Genomic DNA, 18,370 nt, shown 5'->3' with positions numbered 1-18,370 from the left:
TCTATAGGTTCACCTACAAAACTCAAGAAAAAAGAAATCACGTCTCCTCTGCTAATTCTCTATGGATGGTCTTCTAAGATGCAACCCATAATCAAAAGTATAAAAAGCAAATGAAATCAACAAATATTTGCAGGGTACATAGTTTATACAACGTTCTAAGTACTATGAAGGATATAGTGGGGGGGGGGTAAGGGGGAGGTAGTGTGGTGGTCATATTCCGCTTCCTGTAAAAGCTAACCACTTCATTAAGTAATGATAAAAGAGTTAAATAGTAATATCAATATGAAAAAAATATTTTTAAAATGTAAAAATAATAAATGAAGTGGACATGCAAAAATGTTAGAAACTAGCGGGCAGCCCAGGTGGCTCAGCAGTTTAGCGCCACCTTCAGCCCAGAGCCTGATCCTGAAGACCTGGGATGGAGTCACATGTTGGGCTCCTGGCATGGAGCCTGCATCTCCCTCTGCCTGTGTCTCTGTCTCTCTCTCTCTGTGTCTCTCATGAATAAATAAATAAATAAAATCTTAAAAAAATAAATAAAAATAAAAATAAAATGTTAGAAACTAGGGATTTTAATCAAGCTATGGTTTGAATTTACAAAAGTAAAGTCAGAAATACTGGTGATTTGAGTCATAGGTTTGTAGTTAAGTAAGAACAAACAAACAAACCCAAAAACAAAACTTCCAAGGAAGATGGCAGAGCAGGAATATCCTAAGCTTACCTCATCCCAGGGCTATAACAAGATAGCACTCACATCAGTGTAAATAACCCAGAAAATGACCCAAAGATTGCCAGAACAAATTCCACAATTAAATGCAGAGAAAAGGGGATCCCTAGGTGGCTCAGCAGTTTAGCTCCTGCCTTTGGCCCAGGGCATGAACCTGGAGTCCCAGGATCGAGTCTCACATCAAACTCCCTGCATGGAGCCTGCTTCTCCCTTTGCCTGTGTCTTCACTTCTCTCTCTCTCTCTCTCTCTCTCTCTCTCTCTATATATATATATATATATATATATATATATATACACATATATATATGTCTTGAATAGATAAATAATATCTTTAAACATAAATAAATGCAGAGAAAAGGCTACATGGAAGAGAACAGGAAGATCAGAGACATGGTCAGGAGCTAAATGGACCCATAGGACTGTCCACAGGAGAGAGGGACACTGGGAAATGAAGAGGAGAGAAAAAACAGACTCACACTAGGGAGTCCACACAGGGAAGATGAATCCCCATACCATTTGGCTTTGGAAATCAGAGGCTTAAAACTTGAAATTTTAGATATCAGGAGGTTCATGGAACAGCCAGGACGGGGAGAGGAAACTGAGTCCCAGCCTTAAAGAGACAGCACAAGAAACAGCCCCAGGGAGATACAGCACAGAAATAGCAGTTTGAAAAATAATGTGGGGCATATGGGAGGGGGATTTAATTGCTAATCTTAGAACACATGCTGGAGGGACAGGATCCTTAGGAGACTTCTCCAGGAACAAAGTTGCTGGTGGATGCCACATCCTTCCCCAACCCTCCAGCAAAAACACAGCCACTTGCAGGAACCAGCACTGTCAACCCTCACTACCTAACTTGCTAACAGTATGCCCTGCTCCTATGTTCTTCTGTGGACACATCCCTTCCATCCAGGCTTCAGTCCCATGTCTCCTACCACAGCAGGCACATAAAAACCTTGCTAACATTGTGTCTCCCAGCACCACTCACTTTTGTGGACTGTACTCTCTAAATGGCCTGCCTCAGTTCCCAGAGCTACAGGTTCTCCCTACCAGTGTACACATTGCTGACACTGCATACCCCATCCCCAAGTTTTCCTGCAGTTCAGTGCCATTGCATCTCTGGCAAATAAGTGGTCTGACTCAACTTAAGCCCAAGGCAGGCCCAGACTGGCCCACTAACAACACAGGAACCAAAGTCTGCCCACAACAGGCAAAAAGAGCCATTGCAGACAACTGGACTGGAGGCAAAAGTGGCCCAGTCACTATTCCAGGGTGCATGCAACATACATAGGTAACACCACTGAAGCACCAGACTCTGATGAACAGGGGACACTACAGCGTAGGGCACTACAGGGTGTCCTCTTCATAAGGCTACTACTTTCAGAAGCAGAAGACACAGCTGACATCCCTAACACATAGAAACAGACATGGAGAGTTAGACAAAGTGAAGAGACAGAAGAATATGTCCCAAATCAAAGGACAAGACAAAATCACAGCAAGAGAGCTAAATGAAATAGAGAAAGCAATATGCCTGATATACAATTTGAAGCAATGATCATAAAAAGATACTCATGGAAAGAATAGAGGACCACAGTGACACCTTTAACAAGAAAACATAAAAAGAACCAATCAGAGATGACAAACTCAATAATTGAAATTAAAAATACACTGGATGAAATAAATAGCAGACTGACTAAAGGAAGCAGAAGAATGGATCAGTGACATGGAGAACAGAGTAATGGAAAGCAATTTAGCTGAACAGGAGAGAGAAAAAATAATGGTATTTTATATATTTGCAAATGACATATCTAATAAAAGGTTAGTTTCCAAAATATATATAGAGAACTTATACGACTGAACACAAAACCCCACAAATAATCCAATTAAAAATGGGCAGAAGACATTTCTCCAAAGAAGACATACAGATAGCCAATACACACCAAAAGATGTTCAATGTCATTAACTATCAGGAAAATGCAAATCAAAACCACCATGAGATACAACCTCATACCTATCAGAATGGCTATAATCAAAAACACAAGAAACAACAAGTGTTGGCAAGGATGTGGAATAAGAGGAATCCTAGTGCACTGTTGGTGGGAATGCAAACTGGTGCAGCCACTGTGGAAAACACTATGGAGATTCCTCAAAAAATTAAAAATAGAATTACCCTATAATCTAGTAATTCCTACTGCATATTTTCTCAAAGAATATGAAAATACTAATTGAAAAGAATATAGGTACTCATATGTTTATTGTAGCATTTATTTACAACAGCCAAATTATTGAAGCAGTCCAAGTGTCCATCAATACATGATAAAGAAGAGATGTTATGCATGTATATGCATGTGCAATGGAATATTACTCAGCCATAGAAAAGAATGAACTCTTTCAATTTGCAACAACATGGATGGATGTAGAGAATATAATGATAAGTGAAATAAGTCAGTCAGAGAGAGACAAATACCATATGATCTGACTCATATGTGGAATATGAAACAAAACAAAAAATAAAAAAGACTCTTAACTATAGAGAATAAACTAGTGGTTACCAGAGGGGAGGTGAATAGGGGCATGCATGAAATAGATGAATAGGATTAAGAGTACACTTATCATGATGAGCACTGAGCAATGTATAGATAGAATTGTTGAACACTATTGTACACCTGAAACTAATATAATACCATATGTTATTTACTGGAATTAAAAAAAAAAACCACTGTAATAACTATATATGCTAGAAACCATACAAAGAAAGAAGTCTACACATTTATGTCATTCAATCTTCCCAATTTCCCTGTGAAGTAGATATAGTTATTACTCTCATTTTATGGATAATGAAACAAAAACTTAAAAAGATGACATACTTCTTCAAGTCAACAGAATTAGGCCTTGAGTTGTACAGTCAGGAATCACACCTAGACATTCTGACTCAAGTCTTATACTCTCAACCTTGATACTACTTTTGTGGGCAATAGGATTTGTATTCAGTCAGATGGGGTTCCAGTCCACATTTGCAATGTGAGCTTAGGCAAAGACCTTATTTGCAAAATAGAAAAAAATACAATCTGTTTTATTGACATGGGTATCAGTTGTTTTGGCCTGCATGGCATCTTCTCTTCTTTAACTCAACTTTTTTTTTTTTTTTTTTTTTTTTTTTTTTTTTTAACGAGAAGCAGAAAAATTCTCAAACAAGACTCACGCATATGACTATGCCCTGGCTAGATCAGTCACAGGATGAGTTGTAATAACCAAATATACAAAGCAAACCAACAGCTGGCCTATAAGGGACTTGTGATAGAACTATGAAGAAAGAAGCCATAACATTAAAAATTTAGGATAAGGAGCATGTGGATGGCTTAGTTGGTTAAGCATCTGCCTTCAGCTCAGGTCATGATTCCAGATCCTGGGATCAAGCCCCACATAAGCTGTGTGCTCAGAGGGAGTCTGCTTTTCCCTCTTCCTCTCCCTCTGTGTGCACTAGCACTCTCTCTCTCTCTCTATCTCTCACACTCTCTCAAATAAATAATAAAATAAAATAAAATAAAATAAAATAAAATAAATAAAATAAAATAAAATAAAATAAAATAAAATAAATAAAATAAAATAAAATAAAATAAAATAAAATAAAATAGGGGATCCCTGGGTGGCGCAGCAGTTTGGCGCCTGCCTTTGGCTCAGGGCACGATCCTGGAGACCCGGGATCGAGTCCCACATCAGGCTCCCGGTGCGTGGAGTCTGCTTCTCCCTCTGCCTGTGTCTCTGCCTCTCTCTCTCTCTCTCTCTCTCTCTCTGTGACTATCATAAATAAATAAATAAATAAAAATTAAAAAATAAATAAATAAAATAAAATAAAATGAAATAAATTTTTAGGATAAAATATTGGGGCTCTTGGACAAAGACCATAAGGACAAAAACTTCCTAAAAATGAAGCCAACACAGAGAAAGGCAAGGAAAATAAGAGAAGGAGAAACCAAGCCCTGGGATGGTCATGCTTAAAGCTAAGGAGCTGCTGGAAATTTTATTTATATGAAACAACACTGTCTCCCCTCTTTGTTCAAACATATTGTAATTAGATTTCTGTCAATAATACCAAAAGGGTTCAATCTAATAAATCACTTTACAGAGACAATGCATCTAAAGAACTCAATTTAATATCTAGAATTAGTACGTGCTCAGTGAGTGCCGAGTACTTCTCTTATTATTTTAGTTACTGCTGTTGTCAGGTTTCCCCAGAATTATGGGTCTTGAGTGAAAACCAAGTTTTAAAGAAAAGAAATCACCAGGGTTTAGTTTCTCTCTATCAGGCATAGTCAAAGAACAGACGGACAAATTTTAAGGAGTCCAAAGTATTAAGAAACACCAAAAGTCAGCTTTTCTTGCTGCCTAGCAATGTTCCCATTTCCAGTTGACCTCACTGTGTCTCCAGAGAAGACAGAAACAATTATTGCCATGTGCCCACTTTATACTCAAAATATGTTCAATCATATATCCAAGGACACCTGGGTGGCTTAGTCATTGAGCCTCTGCCTTTGGCCCAGGGCGTGATCCCAGGGTCTGGGATCAAGTCCCGCATTGGGGTCCTTGTGAGGACCCTGCTTCTCCCTCTGCCTATGTCTCTGCCTCTCTCTCTCCCTGTGTCTCCCATGAATAAATAAATAAATACAATTTAAAAATCATATATCCAGATAGAATAATATTTTATAAAAAACTAAGGCCCATTTTATTTTGCGACTACATAGTGTCAGTGATATTTTTTGTACAAAGCTCTAAACATAAGGCCTTACAAAAAGCTAAATGATCTGATTCTGAAAACTTTCATTCATGCCACCCAAAAGTCTAAGGTCAGTAATTAGGTCTCTGGGAATAACTGAGTCACTTAAGGTTTAGATGGTTGCCATATACCCTTTGCATCAAGTTGACAGAAAAGGAAGTCTCTTCTGCTTCCCTCTTTGAACAGACCTTATAATGTGAGAAGCAAGAATGGTTCCACAGGAACCGTTGTGAACTACTGCGTCAATCACACAAACATTAAAACACAGTTTTGCTAGTCATTACTACAGAAAGTATTCTCTTGCTCTGTTGAAAATGGTTTCAAATAATCATGTTCGAACGGGAGTTCTGTTCTTTTTTAATATAGCAATTTGGGAGAGGAAAAAAGCCTAAAAAATAAGATATATTCAAAAAACAAAGCAAGATTAAAATAGTTGAATCAGAGACACCTGAGTGGCTCAGTGGTTGAGCATCTGCCTTTGGCTCAAGTTGTGATCCTGGGGTTCTGGGACGGAATTCCACATCAGGCTTCCTGCAGGGAGCCTGCTTCTCCCTCTGCCTATGTCTCTGCCTCTCTCGATCTGTGTCTCTCCTGAATAAATAAATAAAATCTTTAAAAATAAATAAATGAAATAAAATAGTTGAATCAACTAATTGTCATCAATCATCATATTAGCATGAGAATCATAAACTGTAGGTTCCTAAGCCCAAGAGCCCGACTCACATCCTGACAGAGCAGCTGGCAAGTGGATGCACAATAATACTAAGAAAGAGACAAGAATCTGACCTGATCTGCCCAAGCAAAGAAAATTCTCATCCAACTTTAAACATCTTTCTTTCTTCTATGCCCTCTATTGCAGAGCTAAAAAGCATTGACTGGAATCAAGTCTGAAAAGATTGTCACCTTACATCTGACTTTCTGGTTTCACTTAAGGTGATCTTTAACATGGTTAGTTTGTGGGGGTTTGTGTTAGAGAATGGTATGTAAGAATAATGCAGACATTTGTCAGAAAGAAACTAAGTGGCCTACTGGTCAAGTATCAGTACCTCCAAATGTTCCTGTGTGACAGAGACTGATGAAGGAATGTATTACAGTGTCTTAAACTCAAGCCAACAAAGACTCATACCATTATTATAGACCAGAACTCTTCAACTATGGTTTCTCTGTAGGAAAAAGTAGTAGGCAGTAGAAGGGTGGGGCCTTCTGACAGCTTTCTAAAGACATGGCCCTGAAAAGTTAGAGCTTGCCAGTGGGCCACCCATGGAAAATTCTGTGCATATATGAAGTATCACACTAAGTTATAAAAAAAATGAACAAAATATTCAGGCTAGCAATTCCTTCAAAGGCTTAGAAATTGAACAGACAATTATGAGATGGGATGCTGCCAATCTTTTGTGGAGTATCCCTGGGCAAGTTTTTTTGTGTCTCATTTTCTTCAATGATAGACTATTCTTACCACTGCTATTATTGATAATAAAAACAACCTAACAATAACTTCTAGGAACAATATTGTGAGAATTAATGTGTGTAAAGGAACTTGAGAATGAGGGAAGAAAGACACAATGCTATACTATTACAAAGTGCTTTATCAACCAGTGTATTACATAATGTGTTATAATGTACCATGTGCCCATGGAAACATGAAATCATTCATAATTCTTAAGTACTGCCAGATGCGTAGCTATAACAAATTTCAACCCTTTCTGAAGAATTCACCCACACACTCACTTCTCCAACCAATGTTTCCACTGGTAACTGTCAGAGTTGAGAAATCATAGAATAGACCCTTATTCACATCTCTGTGGTAATTACATATAGTTTGCTTCATATTTGGGTAGGGAATATGTATTATTCATAATTTTATAACTAGCGACTTGCCCTGTTCTGGTATACAGGAGTACTCAGGAAATGTTTATTGAGTGAACGAATGAATGAACAAATGAATGAACAGAGAACAGTCAGATACGGTAAATTAAATAATAAGCTCTAGTAATGACACCACCTCCACTAAGAAGAGTTTCTAATGCAAGAAGTATTTAGAGTGGAGGTGGTCAAAGATTGGCTCCTTCCCAGCAAGTCTATATGTTATTTCCTAGTATTAGTTCATTTGTCATTTGTCATAACTTTCTGGAATGTACAAGTAATCCTATTACAAGAGATCCCTGCCATTCTCAATGGAGGCATCTGGTTTTACTTAAGGATGCTGAATGATTTCATTTTTCAATGGCTGGGAACATGGTACATTACAACTTTTACACAGATTGAAGAATTTCTGATATTATAATATACCTGTGGTAGGTGAAAAAAAAATCCTATAACTTTTGAATTAAGAGTAATAAGGCATATAAATGTGATGAAATGGAAATAACTCTGGATTTGGAATTGGATGATCTAGCTCTGCCACACACTGGCCCTATGAATTTGGCCCACATAACAGTTTTCTCTGAGCCCGTGTTTTCATCTGTAATAACAACTATGTGTGGGCACGTGGGTGGCTCAGTTAGTTGGGTGTCTGCCTTCCATTTGCGTCATGATCCTGGAGTTCTGTCTGGGATCGAGCCTAGCATTGGGCTCCTGTTCCATAGGGGTCTGCTTCTCCCTCTCATTCTGTCCCTCCCCTCCACTCATGCTCTCTGAGTCTCAAATAAATAAATAAATAAATAAAATCATCTTACAAATTTTAAAATTAACAATTATGTGTAATAATAATTTTAAAACCCCTCATATACACGGGGTCAATGAGACAAATTACTAAGTTAAATAATGTCTACAAAGTAGTGTATAAATGGAAAATGCCACACAATACAGCATGACAGCTAGATATAAAATAACAGACAGGTCTACAGTATAAATAAACTGTAGAAACTTAAGCTCAAGATCCATAATATATTCATCTTACAGTTCTTATACATAGTATGTGGCTTAAAAAAACAAATCAATCAAACCATCAATGTCAGTTGTTGAATTGGAGGCATCTATAAGATATGTGTGTTTACTTCTCAGAATGGACTTCCAAGGTCCCTTCTGATAAAGTCTCTAATACATTTGGTATTCTTCAAAGTGTGTTCCTCCCATAACCAGCATTAGATTTGGCTAGTTTGCTTGTTAAAAATGCAAGCCCCCAAAACTCATCCAAGGAGACTGTAATGTAATGTATCAAGCACCCAAGATAACTCTTATGAACACTGTTATAGTAGGTTTTAAATTTCCTTTTGAACATTCAGTATCTATGGCACAAGATCCATTCACTCAGAAAAGGTATATGCTCTCAACTCATATATTCTATACACCCAGCTTTTTACAGTTTATAAACTGCTTTCAAATACATGAAATACAATATTAAAAAGGATAAATTATTTAAAAATGTATAGTACTATAGGAATGTAAGACAATATAATTTAAAAATAAAGTTGTGTCCAGAATACATTTCAATGTGTTTTAAAACAACAATAACAACAACACTTAACTTGGTTGTTGTCTGTCTATGGGATTGTCCTCTATATGGTGCTGAAACCTCACTCTGTTTCCTGCTATATCCTGGCACTAAAAAGGGCCTGGCACATAGTAGATGCTCAATAAATATTTACCCAACAGAACAATAAATATGTACAAGTGAAATGCATATCTCAGAAGAGTTGTTGGCTTAAAATCTGCCCAGTAGTACATAAGGATGGGTTTATACAACAGAGTTTATGGCCCAGGTTCTCTTTATCAGAAGAAAGGAGGAACACAGGGCACAAAATATAGGCTATCAGCTAAAGAGATTTCACATATATCCCTCAAGATACTAATTTTTTAACTGAGGTTAAAAACATAAACTGGAAAGCAATTATCCTCAATTTCCTGATGCTTTTATTCCAAAATTAAACCCAGTTGCATAACACATAAAAGCTTCCCTGAGGAAGAATGACACTTTACTCTGCATTGAGGGGCACAAGGGTAAAATAGTTTTGGGATCTGAGGGTATGTAATAGTCAGGTTCTCCTGCAGTTATGAAAAGAATGACTATTGTGATATTGTGATTTATAATACAAAATTGGTCTTCATCCCCATTTCTGGCACAGAGCCCTTGAAACTCTTGGAATTTCCTAAGTGATGAGAGTGATAAAGGTTGTCTTTTGTTATGTTAATGAGATGACTTTTGGACCTAACCTAAGGTAGGGGCTGGTTGCTAAGGACCAAACATGTGATTAGAGTGAAACTTTTAGCCTTACCCCTTGACCTCCAGGGAGCAGAGAGGGGTCGAATCAATCGCCAATGGCCAGTGACATAGTTAATCATGACTATGTAATGAAGCTTCAATAAAAGGAGGATAGTTTTTTTGTCTCTTCTTCTTCTTTTTTTTTTTTTTTTTTCTTCAGAGCTTCTATACTTACGGAATCAGAACTCCATGTGCTACCAAGCCACCATACCAGAATCCCAAGCTCCAGGAAAACAAAAAGTCCTTTCCTGAAGACCTTGTCCTATGTACTCCTTCATGTGGCTGTTGGTTTGTATCCTTTATCATATTTTTCAATAAACTGGTAAATGTTAAGTAAATATTTCCCTGAATTCTGTGAGCCACTCTACTAAATTAATATAAGCTAAGGAGGAGGCCATTGACACCTCCAATCTGAGGCCTAATGGTCAAAAGCAGGGATAACAGTCTGGGTCTTACGACTGTCATCTGAAGTCAGGGGTGGGGGCAGTCTTGTAAAGCTGACCCTTTAACTTATGGAATCTGATACTATCCCCTAGGAGTGTCATGATTGATTTGAATTCCTGGACACCCTGTAGGTGTCTGAAAATTGTTTGGTGTTGTGTGTGGGTAACCCTCCCATACCCCCAAATTGGAATTTGATCCAGAAATCTTAAAAGAACCATAGGCTGCCAGAGATATTAAGTTCAAGAGCCTGATTTAACTAGCTGCTGTCCCCAGGACTCCAGGTCTTATCTAATCACTCTATGCCCTTAAAGATGAGGGAAGGAAAACTACTAGTTGTAGGCATCAGGAATGGTGTTAAGCAGATGGGAAGAGAATCATCTGAATGTCACTTGGCAGGGATGTCCTTGCTAATCAAGAATAGAAGTCAGTTTCCAAAGTGATGCTATTCAGTTCTGATCACCCTTAGGGGTACATGGGTATGCTTCGAGAATATGTAAGTATACAAGGTTAAGTTTGGGGCTTAGATATCTCCAAAACGAATAGTCATTAAGTAGGTTCAATGCTAAAGTCCATGATTTTAATTGCCAATACCCCACAATGACCACTGTCAAGCTTCCCATCTCCTCACATCATACCCAGGCTCTTGGCTTCTACAAAACATTAAATCTTGACCTTATCTGGCTCTGCTCTGCAAAAGAAATAAAGAAAGGCTCAGCATCTACAATTACAAAACTAGTTGAATGCTGTATTAATTCCAAGTAAGATTAGGACATAAGCAACTTCACAGCAATGAGCTTTATTCTTGAGACGGAACCATGCTTATCAATTCATATATTCTTTATTCTTTCATCCAAAAAAATATTTTAGTGCCTCAAGGAACTCACAGTCTAATGATAAATAGTATGATTCAGTAATTGTGCATTAAATTAATAAATACAGAATGAGTAAAAGCTCCTGTGATTAAAATGGTTGTAAATCTTCAATGAATAAGCCATATAAATTTGACAAAGAAAATATAATTATTTTTCCTGATTATTAGTTGATATTGGGGGAGATAAATGCACTAAAGGCTTAAAATTTGCTCTTGATGTTGAACTAACAAGTGTCAATACCAAAACACAAAACCTGACCCAGATATTTGTAAGATTTAATAAAATAAAATCCTGAACTTTCAGAAGCATGAAATAGACATCTATCAATAATGGAAATGAAAATACTCTAAAAGAGCTTCTAATAAAGGCAGAGTGAAAAAAGGTAAAATAGATCTTCAATAAGTGTTTGCTGAAAGAATAAATCCTTGGAAAAAAACCTTTTTAGAAGCATATAAATAGAAATACTAAGAACAAACAAAAAACTGTGAAACTAGAATTGATGTTTGTACATAAATAGAATAAGCAGCAAATTCCAGGGGGTAAAAATCTAGAGAGACATCTCCCAATGTTTATCAGGAGAGCAGAGAAGAAAAAATGTGGTACTTTTTGCGGAAATTAGTTAATGCATTACCGAAATAAAGCCACCTCTGGTATAAAATGTATCAGTGGTTAAAAGTTCACAGTCACTCTTAAAAATCTTTCAGGAGACACAGAAGGAAAATATTACTCCTATTTGCAAGTAAGCAATGGGGAAAAAGGTGAAGAGTAAGTAATTATCCAAACTGGCATGGTGTTGAACCAACAACGAGACAAACACAGATGGTCAGAGATTCCATTTAACCTTTCACCTAAAAGTTGCCATCTTCCTAAGAGAACTAATTCTACCAGTGGTTCAATTCTGATTCAGAAGGAAAAGAGTCACTTTCTGAGTCATAACATCACCCTGGTTTTCCTTTTGGTCCTCTGTTCCAAGCCTACCAAATCCCAACCCATTTTAATTCATCTAAAGGTGGCTGGGCCAGAACCAGAATTTAATGCTTCCATAAATGAACTCTGATTGACATGAAAGATGATTCACTCACAGAAAAACTTGTATTGCTGCCATTTGGTCAGTTTGGGGTTTGTTTTTAAAATGAACGCCAGTTGAGGCTGAGCAGAAGCCAGGGTGTGTTTTTATTTTATGTCTCAAATAAAAATAAAGAGCTGGGTATGAATAATCAAAGTGGTAGGCGCCTCCCTGGATACTTCTAAACCTTCCAAAAGCAATCCTGGGCTCAGCAAAATGTAATATAGTCAAAACAACCATGAACAGCATTAGTACCAAGGGTTTGCCCCAGAAAAATAAAATAATTGCCATACAGATTCCCTTGTAAACCCACACCTCAGTGCCCGTTAATAGTATATTAGGTTAAAATATCTTTTTTTGGAGGGTGATACTCCTAAAAAAGACTATTCCTAGAAGCTAGAAGTCTAACACATAAAAGGAAGATAGATATTACTATCTACCATAATTCTTAAAAGAAGCAGAGATTCCTCTAATTAGCCTTATACATTTTGTCACTCCCTATTAAATAGTAGAAGACATATGGTCAGCTCCTTGTTATTCTGAGTTTGACAATCAGTTTTATGGATTATACAGATTCTTCATCTTCCTCTCTACATTTTCTTTGGATAGTTGACAATAGTTCCATGATCAGGAAGAGAGAAAGAGAGAAGCGTGGAGGACAGCAGGTATTTGAAAAACAAGAAAGTGAAACTAAAAGCAAAAATGAATAAGCACTAGATCAACTCATGAAAAAAAAATTTTATAGCGATTGGGAAACTATCAAATTAAATGGGGCTTCTGAAAATAAATAAATAAATAAATAAATAAATAAATAAATAAATAGGCTTCTGTTAAACTTGTGGATTTTAATCAACTGTATATCCTAGAAAAAGAATTAGAGATGAGAGGCAAGTATGCAACAGAATAGTGGGAAACGCTTAGGATATTATTCCAAGAATTTGGAACATTGAGTCAAAAGAAATCTAAAACCTTTTATTCTAATACAAAATAAAAACAGGATAAAGTAGTAAAGCAGAATAAAAGTATACTCCTACATCATGATGCATTGCAAAGTAATTAACCCTATAGTATGTATCATGATAATAAATAAAAAGATATTTCAGAACATGTGTGAAGGGAAAGAACCTTCAGTGGTATATGGTCTGAATCAAGTTAAATGGCCACTGCCCAGCTGCAGAGGAAACAAATAAGTTTTTAAGATCTGCTTGTGGTGATTTTTCTCATGCTCTCAAAAAAACAGCTCTTACAGTGTTGTTATTTCAAGAAAGGCCAAACCTTTTTATATACATTAGCACATTTGCCCCTAGTTTATTTCTGAGAAGGACAGGTATTGTTACCATAACTATAAAGACAGGGCAAAAAGATGCAAGAAGGCTGGCTGAAAGAGCCCTGGGAATGCCCTAAAATAGTCTAATGAGGGACACCTCGTCCTCCCACTCAGAATTGGAGCCTCAGGAACAGGAACACACTTTAATACAGCCCAAAGCAGTTAGGACAGTCCTAGAAGTTTAGAGGAGTTGAAGGAAAGAAAAAGGAAAGAAAGGAAAGAAAGGAAGAAAGGAAGAAAGAAAGAAAGAAGGAAGGAAGGAAGGAAGGAAGGAAGGAAGGAAGGAAAGAAAGAAAGAAAGAAAGAAAGAAAGAAAGAAAGAAAGAAAGAAAGAGAAAGAAAGAGAGAGAGAAAGAAAGAAAGAAAGAAAGAAAGAAAGAAAGAAAGAAAGAAAGAAAGAAAGAAAGAAAGAGAAAGGAAGGAGGGAGGGAAGGAGGGAAGAAAGAAAGAAAAGAAAGGAGGGAAGGAAAAAAGAAAGGGAAGGAAGAAAAGGAAAAAAAGCCGAACATTCAGCTCAGCAATTGAGAAAGAAAGATCTTGGGCCCTAGGCTGCTCCTATAATCAGAAAATAGTTAGCAGACTCAAATGCTACTCCAGACTTAGGCTCTTAAAAAAAAAATTGAGGCAACTCTTCCTGGAGAAGAGAACCAACTAAAAATTTACTTATGAAGTGTTTTTAATCTGATTGTTTTAAATCAGAGTATGAAGACTGAAGTTACACTTTCTACTCAGGAGATCTGCTATAGAAATAGATGTAGTTGTTCATTCTATACCTCAAGTTCATGTCCTTACACACCAAAGTCAAGTTTCACCATCACCCTGGCTCTGTCAGTAGAGTAGAAGAAATAGCTCTTTTTCTTGTATGTAAAGTTAAAAGTTTAATAATTTCATAGCACTTTTTAAAACAGAGTTTTATGTAGTTTTAAAGCTATAACATTATTAAAATGATTGTGAGCAGAACAGACTTCCAGCAAGTGGAGATCCAGTATCGGAAAGAATCTCCTGAGCTGAGATAGCAGTGATTATGCTGGGACAGATTAGAGTATCTACACAGGGAAAATCCTCTAGTTGGGGACCACAGCAGGATCCCATCCATCATATCACATGTTAGTTCAGAGAACTAAAACTCCTGAAGCATTTTGGCAGCAGGGAGAACTTTTAGCATCCTAATGCTTTTACAAGGCTGGATTTTTCTTTTCTCCCCAATGTGCTTCAAGATTTCATAACATGAGAAACATAGGAGCAAAAGTTAAAATGCTTTAATGGTCCCCATAGGCTATTTAAATAAACACTGTGATTGCAATTTAGACAATCTGGAGTCCATTCAATATTAAATCCCCACCCTAAACTACAGCTACTACACAAATAGGGAATTTATGGTATACTCCACATGGCCATTTACTACTGCAAGGATTGCCTCTTGACAATCATGGGGAGGAGCTAGCCAGGCCTAAGATTACACCAGTTAAATCTGTCAACAACTGGAGAGAAAGCTCCACTGAGCAAACACACTGATCCTCTCACACAGCCCGTCTTTGTCCTGACTTTGCTACAACTCCACTAATCTCATACTATCTTCAGCAGTGCAAGTAGAAACTTCTCTTGCAAGGAGCCGTAACAAAAGATGCCTTTATTTATTTTCACACACTGTATGTATATATTTATGCTGTCCCTTCCACTCCCTCCCCCGCCGCTTCCACTCCTTCCTACAGACCCAAGCTTGATTGGAGTAAATCATAAGCTATTCTTTATCTCAGAAAAATACATGAAGAAAGTGGCGATGGGACTGATCAGGTTCCTTTTGACCAGGCCCTCGTAAAAATAATACTCCATAATGTATGGTTTTGCACGCAGCAGGGAAAAGAGTAGATTCAAGAATGAAACAGGCAATAAATATCCTAAAATATGGAGTGCCAAATTGAAACAATTGGGTGGTGAAATATGTAGAACCACTGAGTGTTCCTCCAACTGCTTTCAGACATCAGGTGGTTCATGGGATCATGGTGCCCTTTTTCATTTTTATGTACTGTTGAAAAAAATATTGTATTGGAGTAATATTTTAGCTATGGCATTAGAAAGTTATGATTATTATTATTAATTGATATTTCTTCTGGTTATAAAATATAATATAGTATTTATGTTTAGGGAAGAAAGACATTTTTTAGACAAAATTTATTCACTAAAATGAAAAATCTTAATTCTACAACTCAAAGAATTTATTGACCAATGTATCCAGATATGTAATCAGACTCAGATTTAGATAGAGTGTATTTCTGTCACCCCAAATAATTTATTCATGCCCTTTTACAGATAATTCTGCACCAGAGTTGACCTCCGTAGATGGATTTTTCCCTAGAACAAAACTAGGTTACTTTTGCCTAGTCACTGTAGGTTAGTTTTGCCTGAAACAAATAAGTTTAAGTCTTAGAGGGCAAACATGAGGCTGCAGGTTTTCTTTCTTTCTTTTTTTTTTTTTTTTTAGGTTTTCTATATATTATCTTACTTTGAACCTTTTTTTAATCCTGAGTACAAGAAGAGACAAGTGTTTCTGTCCCAAGTTTCCAAGAGAAAGGATAACTTATTCAATGTAAAATTGCATCTGAAAATCTGAATTTATTACACTCAAATAATAAGTTAGGCTATATTTAAGCTATATAGACCATTAAATACAATCCCCAATTAATTATTTAAAAATTAAATGCATAATATGGGGCACCTGGGTGACTCAGTGGTTGAGCATCTGCCTTTGGCTCAGGTGGTGATCCTGGGGTCCTGGGATGGAACCCTTTATTGGGCTCCCCACAGGCAGCCTACTTCTCCCTCTGCCTATGTCTCTGCCTCTCTCTGTGTCTCTCATGAGTAAATAAATAAAAATCTTAAAAAAAATAAAAATTAAATGCATCACATAATAAGAGTGTTAATAACAATACTAACCACTTCCTGTCTAGTAGGTACTGAGCTGAAGGCTTGATCACACTGCCTCATTTTATTTATTTATTTATTTATTAAAGATTTTATTTATTTATTCATGATAGACACAGAGGAGGGGGGCAGAGACACAGGCAGAGGGAGAAGCAGGCTCCATGCAGGGAGCCCAAAGTGGGACTCGATCCAGGGACTCCAGGATCACACCCTGGGTGCTTAAACCACTGGGCCACCCAGGCTGCCCACACTGCCTCATTTTAAATCTCATAGAAACCCTGTAGGGCAGATGTTGCTATCTCCATTTTGCACATGTAGCAAAAAGATGAAAATATTTGCCCACTTTTAAGTAATAAGTGGATTCAAATGTTGTACTTACTGACTCATCATTGTTGGTTCATAATAAGTGCTCAATAAATATGTGTTGAATCACTGGGTAAAAAGAATAAAAATGTTTGAAGAAAAGTAGGCTGTTTTGAAAATGCACTTTGTGATGGCATTTACAGGAAAAAAACAATTATAGAAATTGAAGGTTAGAGAATCTTGGACATTACTTGATCTCTTTCCCTCATTTTGGAGACGAATAAACTGGTACAAAATGATCTGTTCAACAGCATATAGTCAGATGATGTCGACTTGGGCTGAAAATCAGGTTTCCTGAGCCCCATTCCAGTATTTGTTCTCCTTCTATGGTTCTAAATCAACCATACTGCATGGGTTCTAAGTAAGTTTACAATTGAATTTGTCAAGTTTATCAACACTTCAAATAGCTGTGACAATTATTCTGTAATGTGTTACAAGGAGAACTAGAAATTCGAAGCAATATAGAACAAGGTTACTTTCCTTGAGATGCTAAGATATTTCATTGTCAAGAGAAGTATTAATCTTATGAGACTGTGAATATTATTAAATATGTGTTCCTGAAAACACACACACACACACACACACACACACACACACACACATCAAATAGCATTATAAAATATTGCACGATAAAGTATATCATTAAATATAATCAACCAGCACAATTTATGGAACAGATAATATCTACAGTGAAAATCAAGAAGGGATGAGATCAGCATTGGCAGCAAATATCAAGGAATTTAAAGCTGATGTAGAAGTTATCATAGGCTCACAGATTTAAGAAGAGAAATCATCCAATGCAAATCCCTCATTTTATACAAGAGGAAATGCATACAGGGAGATGATAGTCTTTGCTTATGGCCACAGATCTCCTTGTTAGAGGCAGTATGGCCATAGCCACTCACTTCCAGTCCAGGATTCTGTCCATGAACGCCATTTTACCAATTTCTCCATGAGGCACTGACAGAGAAAACTTACTCCTCACCCAAAAGAGTAAAATAAGTTAACCATTAATGAAGTGGCTCATGCCTTAAAAGATACATTTAAAAATATTACTTAGCAGAATAATAACCCAGTTGCTTCAATTTTGAATGTATTGCAACTGGACTTTGGTACTTAGTACACATTAATTTCTTAAAAATAAAGAAATAAGATAAGTCACAGAGAATACATCTTCAAACTCATTCACTATCCTAAAATGCTTAGCCCCAAGAAGATTAAAAATGGAAAATAAATTTTTACAAAACTACTTGTTTTCTGACGTCTTATGATGGAATATATTTCTGTTCTCCATTTAAAATTGTCACTGGCGCACAAGTGATTTCATCCTGTGAACCCATGAGGAATGCAACCACATGCAAGCCTTCCAGCTGTTGTTCATCAAGAATTGTAATATTTATTCTGGAAGAAGCAAACAACAGATGCACTTGGAGAATGTGAGTTCACCTGGTTCCTATAGCATATGAGCTCAACTTCAATTTGCTAGTCAATAAACATCTTGTAAAAGAGCAACAACCACCCAAAAATTAAAAATAAATAAAAATTTTAAAAACACCAGGTTCTGCAAATTTAAATTTTTGCCTCCATGTACAATCTTGACTTTAATCCATATCTTCAATACCACTCCCATTTAAACTGTAATTAATCAGTAACTGTTGGTGATATTTTTCTGG

General features: G+C 36.8%; 1 protein-coding gene and 1 long non-coding RNA gene across 20 annotated transcripts in view; one reads left to right on the top strand and one right to left on the bottom strand.

Moving 5' to 3' along the window:
* SOX5 (SRY-box transcription factor 5) overlaps window positions 1-18,370 on the bottom strand; it is a 994,522-nt gene that overhangs the window by 505,525 nt on the left and 470,627 nt on the right. The window contains exon 1 of one of the 17 annotated variants that reach the window (XM_077870746.1): window positions 9,717-10,081. The exons of the other annotated variants lie outside the window; for them this stretch is intronic. The gene's annotated coding sequence lies outside the window, so the exon portion shown is untranslated. Of the gene's footprint in view, window positions 1-9,716; window positions 10,082-18,370 lie in introns of those variants that run through there. 17 annotated transcript variants of the gene reach the window in all.
* The window catches only part of LOC144297090 (uncharacterized), a 118,331-nt gene that overhangs the window by 80,506 nt on the left and 19,455 nt on the right, over window positions 1-18,370 (top strand). For all 3 annotated transcript variants that reach the window (XR_013364145.1, XR_013364144.1, XR_013364143.1), the window contains one exon: window positions 9,864-9,991. This is a non-coding gene — a long non-coding RNA (uncharacterized LOC144297090). The remainder of the gene's footprint in view (window positions 1-9,863; window positions 9,992-18,370) is intronic.

The sequence above is a fragment of the Canis aureus genome, chromosome 25 (genome assembly GCF_053574225.1).
Source record: "Canis aureus isolate CA01 chromosome 25, VMU_Caureus_v.1.0, whole genome shotgun sequence".
In the NCBI taxonomy this organism is placed as follows: domain Eukaryota; kingdom Metazoa; phylum Chordata; class Mammalia; order Carnivora; family Canidae; genus Canis; species Canis aureus.
This window is presented reverse-complemented; position numbering and strand designations above follow the sequence as displayed.